This window comes from Alligator sinensis, unplaced genomic scaffold (genome assembly GCF_000455745.1).
Source record: "Alligator sinensis unplaced genomic scaffold, ASM45574v1 scaffold141_1, whole genome shotgun sequence".
NCBI lineage: Eukaryota > Metazoa > Chordata > Crocodylia > Alligatoridae > Alligator > Alligator sinensis.
In genome coordinates, this window is record NW_005842221.1 from 107,864 (window position 1) to 129,913 (window position 22,050).

Sequence of the window (22,050 nt, forward strand, 5' to 3'; positions counted from 1 at the left end):
ACTGGAAAAGGCAGAGAGGTGGTGATGCAGAAGTGTGTGCATATGAGGGGATGAGGCTTAAGTCAAGGGTGTTCTGGGAAATGTAGTACTAAACCAAACCATATAATTTTCTGCTGATGGGAGACCTCTTTGTTACCTCCTTTCTGCTGTCAGAGACCCATGATTTTTTTGGTCACTTGACAAGCATGTTGGCAGCAAAAAATAAGGAGGCAACCTTTACCCCAGGACCAGAAAAAACTGTTCACTGCTTCAACACTGTACATTGCCATTGCTGCTCTGCCCTCCACTGCTGGAGCTGGAGCTGAAGCCACTGTAGGGAATGTGCAGTGGGGATAGGGGAGATGGTGGGGTGGGACTACCCAGGGTGCAGTACTGGCCAGTTGCATCTGAGTATTTTGGAACAAAGAATTGACAGACAAAATTTGTGATGTGCATGTACAAACAGTAGGTACATGTTTTATATTACTCCAGGCAAGTTATGCTGAACTGCCCTTGGAATTCCGAGTAACATTGCTGACTTCAGTCACAGACCTGTGAATTGTTGGCCAGGTTTTTCTAGAAGTTGCTCCTTTCTTTGCTTAAGACATGTTTTTATATGGCCGACATTTCCCTTTCATCATCAGCTTGAAGGTTTTATATAAACTATTCAGTGTTTTTGTTATGGAATGGACTTGAACTGAAAGGGACCGTTCCCTATAGAGCAAATAAAAATGTTTCCTGTTCCCTTTGTAGGAACAATCTTTCAACAGAATGTCCTCTCTGGAAAGTGCAACTATGCAAACTATTGAGTATTAAAATTAAGATATATCTGGTAAAGTATGTGATCAGAATTTCAGTTCAGTTTCTAATAAATGACTTCAATGAAGATTGATATGAGCTACAGGAGTTTATAATCTTGGATACTGCAGGATTTTTACAGCATTGTACCAAGGCTGTGTCCCTTAGGTTTCATCACTGATAATGTTGCACACTATGGTAATTTAGAAATCCAACAGAAACAGCAAGACTAGAGCTACAATTTCTTTATTCCAGAGGGTATCTCTTGTGAAGAAAGCGTGTCAGCAGTATAGGATACTATGACACATAATTGAACTGTTCTGATTCTGTTCAACAGAAGCCAGTAGAGAGAAAGAGAGAGAGTGTGGAGAGCAAAGCAGAGCGAGCAGGCAAGCAGTAATGTGTGCACATCTGTATATATAATATGTATTCATGCATATGCAGACACACACATACACCCCTATTGCAGTATTTATTAACCAGAATGTTTTCCTTTGCTTTACAAGCATGTGTGCTTGAGTGTATTTACACACTACTTGATCTTTGCTGAACAGAGTAAGAACAGCTATGTAGTAGGTTCCTGTATTAATAATGCTAATTTTAATAATGCTTTATTTTTATGCAGTTACTGGATTGACTCTTTTTTTTTCATTTTAATCATATTATATGAAGTCAGTAGATTAGCTTTATCAAGTATCTACCATTCACATTTACTTTATTGTTGACTTTTGAATAAACAAAGGGGATTCACCTTTTCTTAGATAAGTTGTCATTCTCTTTTATGCTCAGGTTTATTGTATAAAACAAAGCACTCTGAATGGATCAGAAATTATCTGTGTAGATAAACTGTTTTGGATTGCATCTGATGACCAAATTCTAGTGGCTGTGTTACTAGAATGTTCAGGTTGAAAACTGTTCCTAGTTTTAGACTAATTCATGTGTTTTAGACATTGTCATTAGTCGGGTATTCTCTGGTAGGTTCCTCCAGTGAAATTCTTTAGTTCATTTTCTTCATTAACATCAGAAAACATACTGAATTTAAAAAAAGAATTAATTGTGATTCCAGCAGTGAAATGGTGGCTTATAAGTCCTCAAGTCCACTGCTATTCATTTACAGCCAGATAAAGAGCTGTTGAGCATCTGTAGGTTCAGCTGCTATCAGCAAAAACATTCAAGGAACAGCAAGGGCTCTGCTTCTCTAAAATCAAACCCTGGATATTTACTTAGAGCAACTCCCATGAAGCATTCACCACTGCAGTTATACCTGGTCTTTCTATTTACTTTTATATGTTACAAGCACTCACTCCTACACAGCCTTGTAGCTTTCTGGTTAGTAAATGTATTCTTGATCCATCAGAGCATTGTTACTTGTGACACCTAAATTGTGATCTGCTTCCAGCCTAATTGTACCATCAATAAACACCCACGGCTTGTTTTATATATAATTTTTTTAATGCATTTGAAGTCTTTGCACTGTCCTTAAGGGAAAGATGAGACTTCCATTTTAACAAGGCATTGCTCTTAGAAGCTTTTCTTCTCAAGGCTAAAAAAAGACTCTCTCTCTCTGTCTTCCCCCCACCTCTCTGGCATGTATTGGGACAAAGGCAGTAAGTATGCATGGCAGAGAATAATATACTTTGTGTTTAAAGGAAATGAGACTTGGAGAATTTTGCTTATGCCCTTTTAATTCATAAGTTCTATTTTGAGAAGAAAATTAAAATGTAATTGTGTGGGGTTTTTTAAAAAGGAATTAAATTGGGAAATTAGTCTTGTGGTATGTTACTTGGGTAATTATTATGATGGGTGCAATCTGTAGGGGGAAAACAGCCTAGCCTAAGAGCAAAATATAATTAGCATTACAGAACTCTATGCTTGCCTGCATTCTGTTGTAGAAGAGACTTCAGTTCAGCTCTGTGTGGGTGAAATGCCTGCCCAGTAAGTGTCAGTGGCAGGACTGGGACTAGAAAGAGTATCAGGCTTATACCACTCATCAGTGCTCTAAGTGCTAGGCAGCCTGAATTTCATCTGCTAGATAAGGGGTACTCAAGTCCTGGTCCGTGACCCAAATCTGGCCCATGGAGCCATGACATCTGGCCCTTGAGGATGCCCACAGATCAGGAAATTTGGTGTTGGGGGAGCAGTGGAAGTTCCACATGGCTGGAACCAGCCCTGCCCATTGCTGTGTGTCCAGATCAAGGCTGGGCCGCTCCCCACCCCCATGTGTGGCCAGATTGGGCCCCCTCATGCTCAGCCCACATGCCAGATCAAGCTTACTGGCTGGATTCAGCCTACAGATGGACCTGACGCTGCACATCTGATCTGCGGGGACAAAAAGTTTGGACACCACTGTGCTAGATTCCCATACTATTGTAGGTCCCCAGAGTTCAGCAGGGATGCATTAGGGGAGGATTTTGGATGTTAGGGTGGGGGAGACATACAAAAGAGAACATAAGGACTGCTTTGGCAGACTGGTAGGGAGAGGCCAAACTGGAAGCTGGCCAGCCTGGGTGAATGAGGCCCAGGAGCCTTACTACTTTTCCAAGTCTCTAAATACCATCCCTGGGGACAGGATCTTGTACAGTGCTACAGGCCCCTTGAAATCTACGGAAAGATGCCCATTGACATCATTGGCCTGTGGATCAGATCCTAAGTGCAGTGATGGCATTAAGCAAATGAACAGGATTAATAGTTAACATGTCTAGAGATCTGGAAAGCTGGGAAGGGATCTGCCAGGTGAGTGAGGGATGAGGAGAGCTCTTCTAGGAAAATCCAAGGTGCATTGTGAGTGACTTGGAAAAAGGTTAGAACCTTAAAATTGGCAGAGGTAATAGTGTTGAAAATCTAGAGAAATGTAGCTCTATGCCTTGAGACCTCCTTCTCTTTCCCCCCCCTGCACTGAATGTCCTTTGAAAGCATCTGTTTTGATTTGATACCCAAACCTGCCAGCCAGGTCAAAACAAAGTATTCTAAAACTGCAAGAGAACCTAGGCCCAATACAAGGCAATTGAAGCCCAGGGAAGTCTCTTCTCCCTATTGACTTCATTGGACCTTTTAAACCTGCTATCCTAGTTACCAAATATTCTTTTACACAGTAATATCTAATAGACAGGGTCTGCAAAAAGCCTACCAGGCCAACAGAGAAAGATGTAACTACTAGAAAGAAGGCAAGAGCTTTACTAAGAAGATTTTGCTTGGAGGAATGATTTAAAGAATGAAGCATTGACAAATCTCTGCTAGATAGATAAACAAACATTTCAAGGAAGCCAAGAAAATGCCCATACATTCTATTTTAAAGATGAGGGCAAAGTGTCAGGCATCTCCTTACACATAGCCTTCACCCATCCCTCCGGCCATAAGCTATACATGTATTCTAAAGGGGAAGGAAGGAGTGCTGCAGCACAGGAAGAAGGGGGGAAATGCTGATATCTGAGCTGAGCATCCAGTAACAGAATGACAAATGTTAATAGGCACCCAACACACTCTTACTCCTAATTTCAAAGATTAGCAGCAGTAGCACTGGATTATTTACCACCCTATAGACACACAATGTGTAAGTAACTTATTTGCTATCTTACACTGGGTAAAAAAATAGGAATTTTAGCAAAATTTGAGATTCCTAAAGAGGAAAGGAAAACTATAATGCGCACATGTGTCTGTGTGTGTGTTACTGGAAGAAATGTCTGTCTCTTTGTTTTGGTAGTTGGACAGATCAGTGTGTTCTATACTTAAAGGAGATCCGGATGGGAACTTCAACATTTGGAGACTGATTTTAGTGTCTGCATCAGCAGCATTTGGTCCATGAAAAGGCATTTTTTAGTCAGTGTACAAAGGAACAGTTTAGTTATAAATCCATTACTGGATTTTGCTGTGCATTTAACTCAGCCAGGCTCACTATGTTGCTAATTATCAGAGACTGCTGGTTCTGTTTTCAGGGCTGGAAAGTGATGTCCAAGGAAAACATAAATAAGGTTTTCACTTAAAAGATTCAGCAAGGAACTGCCTAATATGTAAACTTATGCATGTTCTGTTTTTCACTAATGAATTGGAGAATAATATTTGACACAGAACAATCAGCATGTGGACTTCCTCGAAAAGTAGGGGAGGGCCACATATATTGAATTTAGGAAAAGACAAACAATCAATATAATTAAGGATGTTGCTTTCATTCTTTTTTTCTTTCAAAGAATGTCATGTTGGCATTCATCTTTATAATTGTATATTAATTTTTACTTTGTTAGGACTCTGGTCAAATCTTACTGAAGTCAGAGGGATTTAAGTTTCTGTTGGCATTGGCCAGCTCTTTTAAAAGTACATGTAGGTAGTAATATTTATTTTAATTTTACTTGATCACCTCTTCTGTAGCATGGCAAAAGAAATGTTTCATATGGAGAAGTACAAGGCAGTCTTGTGTTGACATCAGTGGAATTTGGCTAGATTCTTATCTATGGCATTTTTGGCTTTGGGTAGAGTTGAGGTTGACCTGCAAAGTTCAGATTCAAGTCCATATATTACCAAAGATAAAGGCTTTTAGGATGTGCAGTTCAGAATCAATCATGAAGTTTAGTTTGGATTCTGAATTTTCCCCAACATTACAGGCTGTTTGGGTGAAGATTTTGGCTTGTGCTCAAGTCTGTGTAATTCAGAATTGAATCAAACCTGCAATTTATTACCATCAAACCTTTCTCTTTAGTCACTGATGGATAAAGGAAAGAAATAATATGAGACTGGATGTGCAGTTGCTATGAGTTACCCACTAGCCTCAGGTGCACAGAGAAACATAAAGGCAAAGGCTGATTGCCTCCAGCACCTGCTGAGATGTGTGGTTAGCTCACTGGATGGTGTTTCACTGGGAACATGTACATGTCTAATGGGCCTTTTAAAGAAACACAGGGGGATTCTCAGATACTGAATCCTCCCATGTCACTGAAACCAGCATCTTCTGCTTAGCCTGCAGTGTTACCTTGTGTGGCCTTTGAAATAACCATTTTCAGGTTTAAAACCAACCTCAATCACTTAAGGGAAACACCAGCTATTTTGAGGAGTGGGAGGAAAATTTCTGTAAATAGCTTAGAAAAGGAATTCTCCCCACTTCCCCAAACAGATTCTTTTTATCTTCTGCTGATAATGGCATTAGTCCAAAACAAGGCCTTTTCAGAGGCCTCACATAGCATATGCTGCAGCCCCTTTCAGGAAAAAAAAAATCTGTGTCTGACTTCAGCAGACACTGGAGGATTAGGCTGAGAATTGGTATTTGCTTAGCAGGGAGCATTTTCCAAAGCATGTGCCATTAACTAGGAAAATACATGCACAATCAATCCTTACTCCATGAGTGAAGTGGGCTAATAAGCTGCTGCTGCCTCTTTTCAAGTGGGAAAAACTAAGACTGTCTATACTATGGGGGCTGCTGCCATGCTTAACTATACCAACAATACCTTCATGAGAGGTCCCCAGGTGTGGATGCACCTCTGCTATAAGTTGGAGTCCCTTGAACAACAGCAGCGATTCTCTTGAACAACAGCAGCTCTGCTAGCAGTAGCTGCCCTCTACGGGCAGAACTATGTCCACACTTGGGGTTTTGCTGGTGGAGCGAGTTCCTTGATGGGGTTTGACCTCTTCATGCCTCTAGCTGACATGCTATCAGAACTGTGTAGTGCCAGTGAGGACTTAGAGAGATGAACTGACTTGGAAAATTTAACAGTGGCTGCAGCAGGACTAAACCATAGGTTTTTCTTACTTCCCAACCTTGTGCTCTGTCCTCTGGAGCACACTGCTCCAATGAGCACTGGAACCACTCTGTGTTTCTCTCATACTGAGTGAAATAATTATTCTTTTAAAACAGTTTCTTAATTTTTGTTTGCCATATCCTTATGGACTGAAGAAAGTCACTCTAACTGGCAGCCTTGACACCTATATCCATCTATCTGATAAAGACATGGGCTAGACATTTTGTTAGTCTCAATCCTGAACATTCATTAAAACTCCTCACTCTAGATGTGGTTGGGCTTAGATTCTTAGAGAAATAGATTTTGGAGTGAGTGTAGCATTTGATGGGGTAGCTGTCAATCTCTAGGTTGTCTAGTAATTGAAAACCAGGATTTGGAACTGGAACAAGCAAGGGTTGTTTTGGTGGTACCTTTCATTGGACCAACTATATAGTTGGAGAGATACTAGACAAGCTTTCAGGCACAAAAAGGCTGTTTGTCTGGAAAAAGAGCAGGTACAACCTAAACTAAATACCAGATAAAACAATGGCTTGTGTTGAAACAAATGGCATAAAGTGGTAATTATTTTCTGCAAGTGCTGAAGAGTCCTGTAGATGTTTGTAGTTATTGTTGCCTCATTTGAAAACAGACAGTTCAGCTCCAAAGTTTCTTTTGGAAATGGCTCAAAAGCTGCTATGTCATCAAATAAAACTGAGACAAGCAAATGTTTGCATAGGATATATGTGGGGTTAAATCAATTCACAGATAAGTAACTGAATTTTATATATAGCCTAAGATTATTTGTTGAGCACAGGATAGCTCCACTGGCACAGAAGCTACATTTTATTTATTTATTTATTTATTTATTTATTTACAATTTGAAAGTGCCCAGTGGTTATCATATCATGAGTAGGACACTGTTGCTTCTGTAACTGTTAGTATTGTTGTGTGAGCCAAGTGAGACAGAGGATCCTCAAGAACTGGGCCTTCTGCTTGAAGGGTGTTTGGCTGTATAAGTGTCAGAATTGAAGGGCAGGGAGTAGACAAAATATTCAGAGAAAGAGTGCATACCCATTTCTGTGCACACCCATGTCCACATTTCTGTAGGTGGAAGAGGGTATGAATGGCTGGTTTGTAGTTAGGGCACAGAGCAGGGACCAGGAGAGCTGTACTCTTAACTTTACCACACACTTTCTGTGTGATCTCAGGCAATAGCTTAACCTCTCTTTTCCGCCCCAACTATACCAGGTGTGTCAAACCCATTGCCTGGCCTAGGGAACTATCCCATACAGTCCACTGGTAAGCCAGTGGGCTACCAGAAGTCAGGGGTATGGCCTGCCACAAAATTCGGGGTCCCTGGTTCCTGATGGACTTGGTCATAAGTGGCAGCCCCCTGGATTCTGACGAGAATGAGAGAGAGCCTCTTTGGGCATCGTCTGGCCAACTTAGAAAGGAGGGCTTTTAAACTAGGTTCCATGGGGGATGGGGATCAAAACCCTCCAGCAACAGACCATACAATCCGGAGGGGAAAGGAGTTGAAGAAGCAACTTAACTCTGGGAAAGGGCCAAAGAGCTACAGGACTGTGGCAAGTGGTGCAAAAGAGGAGAGAGTAGGTCAAAATGCAAAATATGTCTGAGTGTATACAAATGCGAAAAGTATGGGGAATAAACAAGATGAACAGGAAAATACAGCCTGTAAAAAGAACTATGACCTGACTGGCATCACAGAGATCTGGTGGGACAGCTCTTGTGACTGGAATGTCAACATTGAGGTTACAATCTGTTTTGGAAAGACATGGAAGAAAAGAGGATGATGTTGCCTTTGGTTTTAAGTCAAAAACCTATACAACTGTTCCCTGGTTCAGAGGAAGAAGACAGCAAAGCAGAATGCATTTGGGTGAAGGTGAAAGATGCAGCACCAAAATAACGGTGGGAATTTATTATAGGCCACCAAATCAGGAAGAGGAGGTGGATGAGGCACTCTTCAAGCAGGTGACATATCTATCCAAAAGCTATGCGATGTTACTGAGAGGAAACTTAAATTTTTCTGGACATCTGCTGGGAGAACAACACAACCAAACATAAAATGTCATGCTTGTTCTTAACTTGTGTGGAAGTCAACTTTCTGTTCCATAAGGTGGAGGACACAAGTAGAGGATCATCTATTTTGGATCTTGTCTTGACCAAGAGGGAAGAACTGGTGGAGGATGTGAAGGTGATGGGTTACTTTGAAGGAAGTGATCATAATATGATAGAATTCCAGGTCCCAAGACGGGGAAAGCACAAGGTCAGCAAGATTAGGATGCTAGATTTCAAAAAGCCAGATTTCATCCAACTCAAGGAGTTAATAGGCATGTGACATGGTAAGACAGACTGAAGATAAAGGTGTCCAGGGTGGCTGGGAGCTTCTAAGGGGCACAGTATTGGAATAACAGCAAATGGTCCAAACATAATGGAAGCACAAAAGAATGGCCAGAGACCAATGTGGCCACACAACAAGCTTCTAAAATGCCTCTAATGAAAAAAGAAAGCATACAGGCAATGGTAGAATGGGCAGGTCACTAAGGAAGCATACCAGGAAATAGCAAGGACAAAATCAGGAAGGCAAAAATAAAGTACAAGCTGTACCTGGCAAAGGGGGTTAAGGACAAGAAAAGGGTCTGTAAGTAGGTTGGCCAGAAAAGTACCAAGGAAGCTGTGAGTCCATTGTTAACAAGCTAGGAGGAACTTTTAACAGAAGATACAAAGAAGGTGGAGCTACTCAACAGGTATTTTACCTCAGTCTTCACAAAAATATTAAGCTGCAGCTAGATCCTAAAAGGGATTATCTGGATAAGAAAGGGGGCAAGATGAAGGATGAGATTACAAAAGAGACAGTTAGAGAGCTTCTGTTGGGTCTGAATGAATTCAAGTCAGCAGGGCCCGATGAACTTCATCCCAGGGTACTGAATGAGCAGGCAGAGGAGATTTCAGAGTCCTTGGCAAAGATCTTCATGATGTCATGAGAGACTGGCCAGGTGCCAGAGGACTGGAAAAGGGCTAATGTATCTTTAAAAAAGGAGGACCTGGGGAACTACAGACTGGTTATCCCGACCTTAATACCTGGGATGGTAGGAGCATATTGTAAGGAAGGCCATTTGCAAGCATCTGCAGGAGGAAAGACTGATCGCAAACAGCCAGCATGGATTTATGAAAAATAAATTACGTCAAACAAACTTGATCTCCTTCTTTGACAAAGAAACTGCTTGGGTGGATGAAGGGAATGCTGTGGATGTAGTATATCTAGACTTGAGCAAGGCGTTTGACAAGGTCCTGCACAACCTTCTTATAAACAAATTGGAGTGTGGGCTAGATAAAATAACTACAAGGTGGATAGATAATTGGCTCAATAGCTGCAAGCAAAGGGTAATTTATTAATGGGTTCATGTCAGAATGGCATAAGGTTTTGAGTGGAATCCCACAGGGGCCTGTTCTGGGCCTTGTGCTGTTCAACATGTTTATTCATTATTTGGATGCTAGCATACAAAGTTTCTTAGCAAGTTTGTGGATGACACAAAACTGGGAAGCATTGTGAACACCTTGGGGAATGTAAGTGCAATTCTGAAGAATCTTGACAGATTGGAAAGGTGGGCTAGAGCCAACAGGATGCAGTTTGATGTGGACAAAAGCAAGGTGCTATGCCTCGGGAAGAATAATGAAAAACACATATAAAATGGGTGACACTTGGATGGATCACAGCAATGTGGAAAAGGATTTAGGAGTCTTGGTAGATCACAGACTCTCATATTGAGTCTTCAGTGTGATGCAGCTGCATATTTTTCAAATATTTTTTAGAGAAATATATTCTGAATGCGGTTTTGGGATGCATCAATAGAAGCCTGAGGTGCAAGAAATGGGAGGTAATAGTGCCTTTCTACTCAGCACTGGTTAGCTCTCATCTAGAGTAATGTGTACAGTTCTGAGTTCCACATTTTAAAAGGACGTGGAGAAATTAGAGAGGGTCTAGAGGCAGGCAGTGAAGATTATCAAGGACTTGGAAAGCAAGTCCTATGTGGAAAGGCGGCTGAAGGAGCGACACATGTTCAGCTTGCAGAAAAGACAGTTACGAAGGGACATGATAGCAATCTTCAAATACTTGAAAGGCTGCCATGAAGAAAAGGGAAAGCACCTTTTCTCTCCTGCTGCAGAGTAAAAGATGTAGAGCAGTGGCTTGAAGTTGCAGCAAATAAGTTTAGATTGGTTATCAGGAAAAACTTCTTCACTGTTAGAATAGGGAGGCAGTGGAATAGACTGCCTAGGGAAGTTGTGGACTGTCCATCACTGGAGATGTTTTCCATCTTTTGACTCTCAAGGTGCATCCACACATGCAAGCACATGCACTTGCAGCAGCTCAAATAGAATAGGTGCAGATTTGAGCTGGGGCTTTTTGCCTTGGTGCACGTGCTTTAACATGCACTTTGTTGTGGAGCAAATTGTTCCACTTGGGGCAAAATAACTCTGCTTGGCTCCTCCTGGATCTGCAGCCAGGGGGAGCTAGAGCCTGGGGCCAGCACCTGTGCTGTCCCCAGCAGCACAAAAAGCTGCTCTGTCCTGGCCCCATCCATACAAAAAGCTGACCTGGCAAGCAGCTCAAGGCCCGGCCACTTGGTACCTGGGGACACTACCCCTTGTGTGCCTTGCTCCGCTCTCCTGCGAAGCAGTTTTTTTAGACCCCTGGATATCCAGGGATCTAATTTTCTCCCCGCACTGCAAGTTTGCAGTGCGGGGAAAATCTTTTTGTTCCCACACATGCCTCTTGCCCCACCTCAAGGGGTTTGAGACAGGGCAAGAGGCATGTGGGCACTTGTCTGGATGTGCCGTAACAGTCTTGGTGTCACTTCAAACTGTAGCAGGGGAAAAAATTCAGAAGTATGATTTTCATCTTGATGGTGGTTTCATTTCTTTTTTTCACAGTGGTGTTTCTGCAGTTAGAAAAATGTTATTTCCCTTGCTCAGTAAAGACGTAAGCAATGACTGAGCTAATTTAAAATCATTTTTAAACAAGCATCCAGGATGATACTGGATACAAAAAATTAGCTTGATATGATTTGAATTTATGCTGGAGTCCCCCCTTAGCCTTTGATTATTATTCTGAAATTATAATTGCCTGCATTGAAACTTTAAAAAAAAAAAAAAAAAAAAAAAGGGAAATTACTTTTTTTTTTTTTTTAATAAGACTGGCATTTCAAAATGCCCAGTTTTTTTACATCGGTATTGTTGTATCATCATCACATATATTCAGGTGTGAAAGAATTAAAACAGAATTTGCTGTTATATAGCAGGGGTGGGCAGAGTCTGGCCCACAGGCTGGATTGGGCCCACGGCGAACTCCATTTCCCAGCAGCTCCTGCCCACATCAATATGGCTGGTTTCCATGGAAAACCCGGGAGTGGTGGAGGCATGACAGTATGGGGCCAGGAGACTGGCACAGCATGTGGCAGGGCAGGGAGCTGTTCTGGGGCCATGTGCCACATGGTATTAGCACAATTAGATGCACAAAGTGACTCAGAGATTTCAAATAGGAATCAATAATGTTAAAAACATCCTGACCTGTTTTGGTCTTTGCAACAGAAAAATTGCTCTATTATTTTTCCGTAGTTTAAAAAAATGAGTGAAAACTAAGAGGGTGCCTTGAGTCTAACAAGGTGAGAACCACTGTTCTGTACAAATTACAACGCAGCAGAATACAAGAGAAAGGAATGGCCATAATGCAACCCTTTCAGGTATTATCTTGGCTGTGTTTGTTTTGTAATTTTCAGATCAACGATTCACAGCTCTGTAATTTTCCACTTATTGGGAGATTTAAGGGCTGATATAGTGGATTGTGTGCTCAAGTACATTCCTGTTTGTCTCCTACTAGCGTGTTATATTACAAAGGAAAAAGGAGTCTGGGACTTTGGGGAACAAACCAAAAATTAGAGCTGTGAGATGGCTCTAAAACAAGTCAGCTCCTGGTAAGGAGTCATTTAACCTGTTTGAATAAGTTCCCCAAATGCTAAAACAATTTTTATGAACGAATCCAGCTCTATTCTTTTATATTGAGAGACCTATCCTGTACAAACCACTTGGAAAATCTGGGATTTATTGTTCTGGTTCCAGAAAACAGGACTTTTAAGATTAGAAAAGAGATTTTTTCCTGAGGTCTTGATTTTTGCTTACATTCTTCTTAGAACATAAAATCCTGTAAAATGTCACCCAAGCCGCCCCCCCAATCTAAGACCCAGGTGTGAGCTATAAAACCAAAGCTGTTTGACTTGTCATTTCATGTTCCTCAATTGATTTACAGGTTTCCCTCGGTTTATGCAGGTTCTGTATGTTTGAATTTGTTCTTATGCGATAACTCTTTTTATACCAAAAATTCATTACATACAAGGTAAATTCACTCTTATGTGATGAGTGTGGTGGAAGCCTGCAGTCAGCTGCTTTGTGCGGTGCATTGTGGGAGCGATGCGCACCAAAATATAGTCTCCTGTGTGGATCTGTGCTCCTCGATCATTGTCCGTGACGTGTTTCTGTAGCTGTTATCCCCATTATGGTAACACTCACCACCACCCTGTGCTGTCTGCTGTTGGTGAGTACCAAAATTGTCTTGTAAAAGTGGTAGAAATGGGCCTGGGGGTCAGTACAGTCAAGGTCTTGGAACATATCCCTATTTGTTACATAGTAAAGTGGATTCCCTTTATGCAAATTTGAGTTGTTGTTTTCCAGGAATGCATGTACAGTATAAAGTGAGGGAAACCTGTACCTGCCTGTTTCAGTATGTTACATTTGTAGAAATTGGCCCAGGATTTTCAGCAAAAAGCTCTAGAAGTGTCTGCAGGAAAGGAATTAAAAGATACTTATCCGAAAGAGAACGTGGTGAGGACTGGTTTATAGAAGGTGCACTAGTTTAACAAACATTATGTTTCTATGCCAACTGAGTTCAGTTGGTTCAGCTGTGTGTGCTCTCTTTAAAGTAGGATAAACCTGGCTTATGTTGGTTACTTTACAGTCACAAACTTAACCACTATAAGCATTCATGCTATGGCAAATCCTGAATCCGGTAACACTGGGCAGAGGCCCTCTTGGAGGACTCTTTTTGTGCCATGGATGAATTTTGTGTTGGAACAGTAAATCCTGAGGAAGAGGACCTGATTCAAACATTAGTGTGATATCAGTCCTTTGTGGACTGCTGGTGGCATCCGCAAGTATAGATCAAGAAATATTTCACTTTGCACCTTTCTAAATTAGGAAAAGGATACATCGGAAAGAGATAGATGTCTTGTTTTTATAAATAGAGTTCTCAGACTGTGTTTGCTTTGGAGCCTTCATTCCTTTTCCCTGCCTGGGGAATGTGTTGTTTGAATTGGAAGTTGTCTCAGGAAGTACGTGTACTTTCTTCAATGCATTGTTTAACTTTTCAGTGTCAAGTGATAAAGATGAACCTTGCTTTTCCAGGTCAGAATACATTATTCTGGGACAAGACTGAACCCTCATTGGGTCTTCAGCACGTTTACAATTCCACAGACAAAGGAACATTGGAGCATTAGTTTGCTGTGTGAAAAATACTACTGATTACATAATTTACGAACACTTACTGAAGTAGATTGATCTCTTTTGTGTCTTGCTTGTTAGCTCCTGTTCTTAGGTATATAGGTATCAGAGTGAACAAACTATTCCTTTTAACTCCATATGCACTTCATCCAGCAGGCTAGCAGTATCGGGGCTGAATGGGAAAAAAATGCTTGTACGTGACACAAGCAAGAAGCATCCCAGCAATTCTTCAGGACTCTCATGCCTTACCAGACATGCTTATCACCTATAATCTCTACTACAGTAACGTAGCAACATTTGTCTTCATGTCTGCAATTTAACTGCTCTCCAAATGAAACACCTGTTGTGAGGGAGAATAACATGGAAATGAAAGTCGCTCACTGACATCTTTCTAAACCACAATGAAATGGCATCCTGTCTTAAAATGCTGGTGGTGTGTTGGGATAGGTAGCTATCTGTCTAATTATCTCTTTATCTTGGGAGAACATTAGGGCTAGGGACAGAAGTTACATGTAAACTGGTTTAAGTCATCAGAGACTAGTTTCAACCTGTAACAGAACAGAAGATCTGTGCACATCAACCAGTTTCAAAACAGCTGAAACTTGTTTAAGATGAAACTGGTTGAATGTAATATCAGACTTAACTGATTTGGGTCAAACCAGTTTATGAAACTTCTATCCCAGACCCCTTCCTGGTTTAAGTTAAATCAGAATCTCCCAGCATTCCAGCATGCTTTCCAGTCCTGGGCTGGGCTGTGTTCTCTGCTCCAGCAGAGAAGGGTTGTGGGGAGGGAGGGGAGACAGGGACTACCTCAGCAAACCCCAGCTGGGGTCTCAGACCAGGGAGGGGGGTTAAATCCGCCTTCCCCTGGCTAAAGCCCCTTTCCCCCAAGTACAGAACTGCCCTGCCCTGCTAAACTTACTGAATGTCACTATTGGCTGCAACTATGGACTACAAATCCCAGAGGCACCTGGAAGCAGGAAGAGGAAGTGATGAGAAACCCTGCAGAGTCCTGTTTCTGTTATTCTGGACTGCAAATCCCAGAGACCTCGGGGGCAGTAGGAAGAGGAAGTAAATACACAGCCATGCTGGCTATATGTCAGAGAGCCGTGCTCTAGCACCCCCCAACTTCTGGCTTGAGCCACTGCAGGTATGTGGCTGCATTTCCTGAATCAAAAGTGAATGTGTGTCCAGTTGTTTCTCAGTTTAATCTCTGCAGTTTAGACTAACCAGCAAAGACTCAGTCATTCAGCCTCAGGCTTTTTGACTGTCTGTACTTAGCCTGGGCATCTATACACGTGCTCCAGGATGGAGGGAGGGGGGAGCTTTACTTAGAATGGCTCTGTGGCAGCTGCAAATTAGAAACGTCTTGAAGCTGCTTTAGTTAATTTATGCTAGCTGGTGACTGTCTTCATGGAGTCATTATCCCAGCTGGGGATCAACACACCACAGTATACTTTGGCAAACTACACATCATCTCCATCACACCCCTACTCTGAAAAGGGTGTCACTGGGCTGGCTAAATAGGCTTTCTACCTTCCTCATGCAGGTTGCAATCTCCACCTGCCTGGATAAAGCAACTTTATGCTTGTTGGGCTGTGTTAGGGACAAACATCTGGCCCATTGCATTCAAAAGCAAATTTACTGGCAGGTGAGGAGGATGGTAGGTATGCTATTTCCCAAGATTTGCTAATCATTTTCCTAATTCTGCCTCATTTACAGGTGGCTATTGAGAATGTAACAGGATTCCCAACTGAAACCCTGTTACTTGAGAGATCTCGCAGCTGGTAGTGATTATGGCCTGGCGGGGCGAGGAGACGCCCCACACCCGTGGAGAGCCAATGGGGCTCGGCGCCCGGGGATATGAAGAGGACGATGCCCAGGGAAAGGTGCCTTCAGGTACCACAGGACAAGAGAGGAGCTGCGGTGGAGACTCTCCAAGAGAAGGATCCAAGAGGAGGGATCCACAACGCAGGATCAGCGGGAGCTGAGGGATCCCAGAGCTCAGGACTGGCAGGCCCACGCACCACCTACCAGAAATCCGCAGGAACGGCGGTGAGTGCGGGGAAGAGCAGCCACGGCATGGAAAGAAGTCACGGGTTCGGCACCGGGACGCAGAGAGGCAACCTGAAAGCCAAAGGGGGCGGGGGGTCACCAGCCTAGACCCCTGAAGAGTCCCAGCATAGCATCCAGACCCGAGGGGAGAGGGACGCTGGGGGCTGAGATTTCGGGACCTGGTCACGGGCTAACTCCTGAACCCGTGTATTGGCACTGCGCAGCAAAAGAGACTGGGCGGCGCCCATAACAAGCCGCTAATGAAGTAATTAGCGGCAGGGAGCCCAGATGTGAGAGAAACAAAGAAAACCCTTCTTCTCCCTTTTACTTTCTTTGATCATGGGGAGCGGGCAAGGACTTGAATAAGATGGGGAAGCTCGGCAACACCCTACGCAGGGCAGAGGACTGAGAGGGGACCCTGCAGGGACTGATTGTTCAATGCAGCTACAAGTGGGCGAGATGCTCCTCCTCACTTACTGTCCCGATTTGAGGTGCTGGGGATCCTCTTCGGAACATGGGGCTGATCCCAGGAACCACTGACGAGCTGCTGCCTCCCACCTGGTTCCCTGTAAAAGAAAGAATAATAAAGCACCTAGATTGTAAAATAGACCAAGCGTGGTCCTTCCGTGGGTGCTACTCATTGCAACATCTCTTCCCTCCTTATTTCTTTGATAACATCAAAGTCGTGGCAGATGAGAACCAGGGGATCGGGCAGTACCCTGCATGGACACGCTAACAAACAAACTGGATTGAAATGGTTAACTCCACATTGGTAGAATGTACACTTTCTTTCTGCTTGATTAAATTGTCAACCTGGCCTTCTAGAGAAGGGATTTGGAATATTTTGTTTAGTAACAAATTGCTTTTTTTTAGATATGAAGGGACAGAAGAAACATCATTGGCCACTGACAGACGAGGGGGAAAAAAATCCCGGTGCTTTACTTTCAGCTCTGTGCACCCCTGCATCAAGCATAGTGCATGCCCAGAAGAAGAGCCATGTCAGTTTGACCTGTCTTACCCAGTGTCTGTATAGATCGCATGCTTCAACAGGGTGGGGCTTTTTGGTGCTCTTCTCTAATAGCTGATTCAATCAGCTATTAAATAAAAGCACCAAAAAGCCCACTGAAGCACGTGAATACAGATGTTGGGTGAGCCAGGTCAAACTGACGCAGCTCCTCTTCCAGGAAAGCACCGTTTTGTTTTTTTTCCCTTGAGTCTGTCAGCAGCCAATGTATCACAATACATACAGATATACATGTAGTAGGGTCAGAGTGTTGTAGCTGGTTGTAATGGTCCAGGAAATATATGAAAAGCAAGGTTTTTTCTGTGACATCTTTTACTGGAGCAACTGTATGCTTAGGAACAATGTTAGACAAGTTTTCAGGCACAAAGTGCCCTTCTTCAGGTCTGGGAAAGAAGCAAGTCTTTCTAAAAAATCCCTTGCTTCTCAGAGATGTATTTCAATAAAGCAAAGCTTCATTTTTATTTTTTAAAAGTTACTTGGCCACATAATACAAACACTACAGATTTAGTGTTCTAAAACTTTGAAAAACATATTGTACTTTGGTGAACATCCTTAGGCAAACATCCCTATCAGCTTAACAAATTGATTCTGATTTATACTCAAGTGGAATATCTTTGCCTTTTCCCTAGGCTAAGTTCAGACAGTCAAAAAGCCTGAGGCTGAATTGATTCAATCTTCGCAGGTTATCTTAAACTGCATAGATTAAGCTGATAAGTAAATGAACAGACATTGACTTTTGATTCCAGAAATGCAACCGCATGTCTGTGATGGCCCAGGCCAGAAGCTGGAGAGCACTAGAGCATGACTTCCTGCTCAGCTGAAGCAGATAGCTTGGGCCAAGGGTATTCCACCCATGCTGCAAGGGGGTGGCTTGCAGGGGGGTGCAAAGCATCCTGGGATGCTGGGGGACTGAGAGTTGATTTGAATCCGGAGGGAATCTGGGACAGAAGTTCAATAAACTTATTTAACCTAAATCACTTAAGCCTGACTCTGTATGCATCCAGGTTTATCTTAAACTGGTTTTGGCCAAAATGATTGTTGCTTCATGTTATTCCAGTGGTATGGATTCGTAGACAGGATGCACTCAATTCTGGCAGTACAGTCACTCTGATTCCACTGCATCTGTGTTTGTCTGCTGACACCGAAGAGGATTTGCCCCAAAATGAAACAGGTTCAGAGCAGTTAATATTATATGACCCGTATTTTCAATAGTGTTTGGGTATTTAACTGCATAGGGAGGGGGCGGGATTTCATAATTTCTGGGAAATTCTTCTGTTGGAAGGACATAAGTTTCAATATTACAGATCATGCATGTTAAATTTGAATTAAAGAAATGAAGAGTTCTTATTTTCAATGACTCTTTGGCAAAGAATTTTTGCTTTAATCTCTTTGCTTGATTATGTATGACCATTTTCAGATTACTGTTTGCCACGCTGCATGAGTAGTACCAAGTAAAAAGTTCAGGGAATTCTAATAAAAGAATGGACTGAAAAAATAAGCCAGCTCAGGAGTTCTAGAAAATGCTCTCACCATTCTGAGCTAAATTACTAGTGTATAGTTTGGTGTAGGCAGAATGATATGTTTTGGAAGAATTCCCAGTATTCAAGCATATACCTGAAGACTCCCGCTATTAAAATATCAGCTTTGTGCTTCCAGTGCATAGACTCCAATAAATGTTTTATTTCTTCCAATTTTCCTCATTCTGATTTATATAATACTTGCTTTCATGTTCACATAAGTTTCCTATACTCTGTAGAGATTTCCTACATTTTTTTCTGGTTCTCATTCTGTTTATTTTATTGAATTTCATAATTACCGTTCTGAAGACATACTTTGAAAGAGTCTACCTTTGTTTCCTCCCCAACTTGTTCTTGCAGAGTTAATTGCATTACTTTTATAAGTACTTTCAGTAAACCTAAGCTGAAGTGTGGCATTTTGCATTAGAGACAGTGGTAGCCTAATGTATCAGCAAACATGTAGATCTTTCTATTTCCAGCTTCCCAGGATTGATTGCTTCTGCTGCTGTGTTTAGTAATTTCATACATCAGATCACACCCATGCCTGACTGGCCGTACTTCTGTATAATGGAAAAAGACTGTTAGGTGCAAAGACATTTTGCCTTAGCAGCCCTGTGCTGGTGCATGCTGCAACAGCATGAGTCACTCTAAATTTGCAACTTGTGTCAACAGAAAAAAAGGCTATGATGGAATCAAGCCTTCCTCTATCCCAATGTTTATTGTCAGCCATTATATCAGAAGGATAAACAAACCCCCATTGTTTACAGCACAGAATCAATGCTGTCTTTGTGCATGTTGTTATTAAGCTTGGAACTACTGAAATTAGAGGGACAGTTAATATAGTTTAGAAAAACGATCTCAAGTATCTTCCTGTTTGTGCTGCCACATGTTATAGTATTATAATTGTATTTTCCTTTCCTTTTTCTTTCTAGTAATCCTTGATGTTCTGTGTGACAGTGGATTAAACAAAAGTCTGAGAGAAGTATGAATTTTAGTTTAACTGTGTGTTTCTTTTAAAGACAACTCATAGGGAGTTGGACATTATGTATAATTATTGTCCTGAAGTTTGCATAGATTTTGCTTACCTCTTTTAGCTGCTTGCTTGTAACTCCAATGTCTAGTCACTGCATGCTACTGTTTTCTGACTGCAGTCCTTGGAAAATACAGTAAAATTGGCAATTACTTAGAAATAGGCTTCCCAGTGAGCCAAGGTATTTTCTTCTCATTTATCACTTTGCAGTTCAACAGTCTTATAGAATATTATTTCATTAGCTGTGGTACTCTTAAAAAAAGACATGAGCTTTCATCTTTGATCATCTAGGCTTTAAAAATTGGGCGTAATTAAATCATTGCTGACAAAGAAAACAATTAAAATTATGTCACTAGTATACTTAATAGGGTTAGTTTTCGAAGTCCCAGAGGACAGCTAGACAAATTGGAATTCATTTCATGATAGACTTTTTATCTGATGAATCTTCTGGTGCCTATAGTCTTTTTAAATGTGGTAGCCTTTAGATGATGAAAGTACAGGTGTGCTGTGTGTTGGTCTGCCGTTTTGTCCAAATTCGGGAGTCAGGCCTGCATGTATCTTGGCTAAAATCACTTTTGAGAACGCTTAGGTGGAAAAATGCATAAATGCGTAAGTATCACACTGCTGCCCCCGTTACTGCCAGGGCCTGGCTCCAGCTGGTCTGCAGACCCACACTCCACTGTCAGTGAAGAAATCTGGGCAGGCACTTGTCCCCTTGTGTTTCCCTCATGCATCGCCTGTGGAAAAATGACATACGGTAACTCGCTGAAAGATCTGTATATTCCAACCTGGTTATCTCCTGCTGCTTCAAGGGGTACTTGAAATATAGATTTGAGCCCTCCCTAGACCTACTTACTCCTAGCCCTCCCTAGACCTACTTACTACCTTAGGTTACACTAGACCCATATAAAGTAGCCATATACCCAGTGATGCTGGTCAGCCAAACCCCCCATCACAGATTGGTTCATAATGTCTTTCTTGCTGAGGTTCTTATGTATCTGCCTAAAAAAGCACCATAGGGAAGATGCTTTTTTATTGAATTTACTCATGTTCCTGGTTTCCATGTGCAGGCTCAACCCACATTAATTTGTAAAATGATCTTGCTAATATGAAATCAATAGTAAGTTTATTTCCTATAATTGATCAAAACTGTATTGGTGACAGCTATAATTTAAACACAGTATTTATGGCTGATTAAAGGTTAAAATAATGTCCTTTGCCCATGTAATGAATTGAGTGAGAGAGTTTTTTTTTTTTTTTTCCCCCCCCAGCCCAAACATCAATAAATAGGAGTGGAAGACAGGAAAGCCTCCATAACGGCAGCTCTTCATCAAGGCTAGCATGTTCTGTTGTTTTATTGAATTATCATCTAAAGGAAGCAAAACTGTGGCTAGCAGTTTCTGATATAAAACGTTCTCAAAGAGCATTCATTCAGGAAGCATTATGGCATCCATGTTGCGACCTATGCTCATATAAACACGAAGGAGAGAAGATATTTATTCAAGTGATACTTGGCTTTGAAAGAGTAATTTCCATTGCAAGGATGGTGATAAGACCATGAGCTACACAAGTGGAACTTTTGGGTATCACATGCCTTGCTCTTAGACAGCCATATAATGGAGCTCTTCCTTTCTATTCTTCCAACCTACCCATCTTTTTTTTTTTTTTATGCTAGAGCGAGCCATGGTGGTGGACGTGGGTATCCCTTGTGAAAATTTCCTGGAGTGGAGTAGCTTGTGCTTCTCTGAACAGTAGTAAATAAAAACCCATTTTATAACGCAATGCTGAACCTAGGAAATGCCACATAAAAAGGATCTTATCCAGTCTTTTCCTCTGTGCATGGCCTGACTCCCATTTTGCGGCCTGTCGGCTATGGTCCTCATCCAAAATCCATTGAAGTAAGTCTTTCCATTGACTGCAGTGAGGTGGTTTTTTTCAGGCCCATGTTTTTGTGGAGAGCGGTGTTGGTGGGAGGCTAGAACTTTCTGAGGTTGCCTTCTCCATTTCATGCCGCTCATGGATGACTGGAGTTAGCAGCAATATACCAACATTTTGATCAGGTTTTAATTAAAATACTTGCACAACAGGAAGGTTTACAACTTTTGCTTACCCAGGGAGGCCCAGAATGGCAGTAGAAGAAATTCTTTCACTTCACAGCTGCCATCCCAGGTGAGGAGCTCATCATACTTTAACTGATTGCAGGTTTTGCTCCTGAAGCAATGATTGTTTATGCTTTTTCTCCTGAGCCCAAACATATTCCAAGGTGTCCAGTGCTTTGAACAGGCTGCAAAATGACATTCCTTAGCCAAGATATAAATCTATTTTGATTAATTAAAAGAGGTATCATTTTTTTAAAGAGTAGAAATGTGATTA

General features: G+C 41.9%; 1 protein-coding gene across 6 annotated transcripts in view; it reads left to right on the forward strand.

Annotated features, from left to right (window-relative positions):
* Positions 1-18,195: 18,195 nt before the first annotated feature.
* Positions 18,196-22,050, forward strand: part of TMCC3 (transmembrane and coiled-coil domain family 3) — a 156,007-nt gene continuing 152,152 nt past the window's right edge. For 5 of the 6 annotated variants that reach the window (XM_025208132.1, XM_025208128.1, XM_025208130.1 and 2 more), the window contains exons 1-2: positions 18,196-18,301; positions 19,580-19,629. The gene's annotated coding sequence lies outside the window, so the exon portion shown is untranslated. The remainder of the gene's footprint in view (positions 18,302-19,579; positions 19,630-22,050) is intronic. The other variant, XM_025208126.1, reaches the window with a different exon arrangement.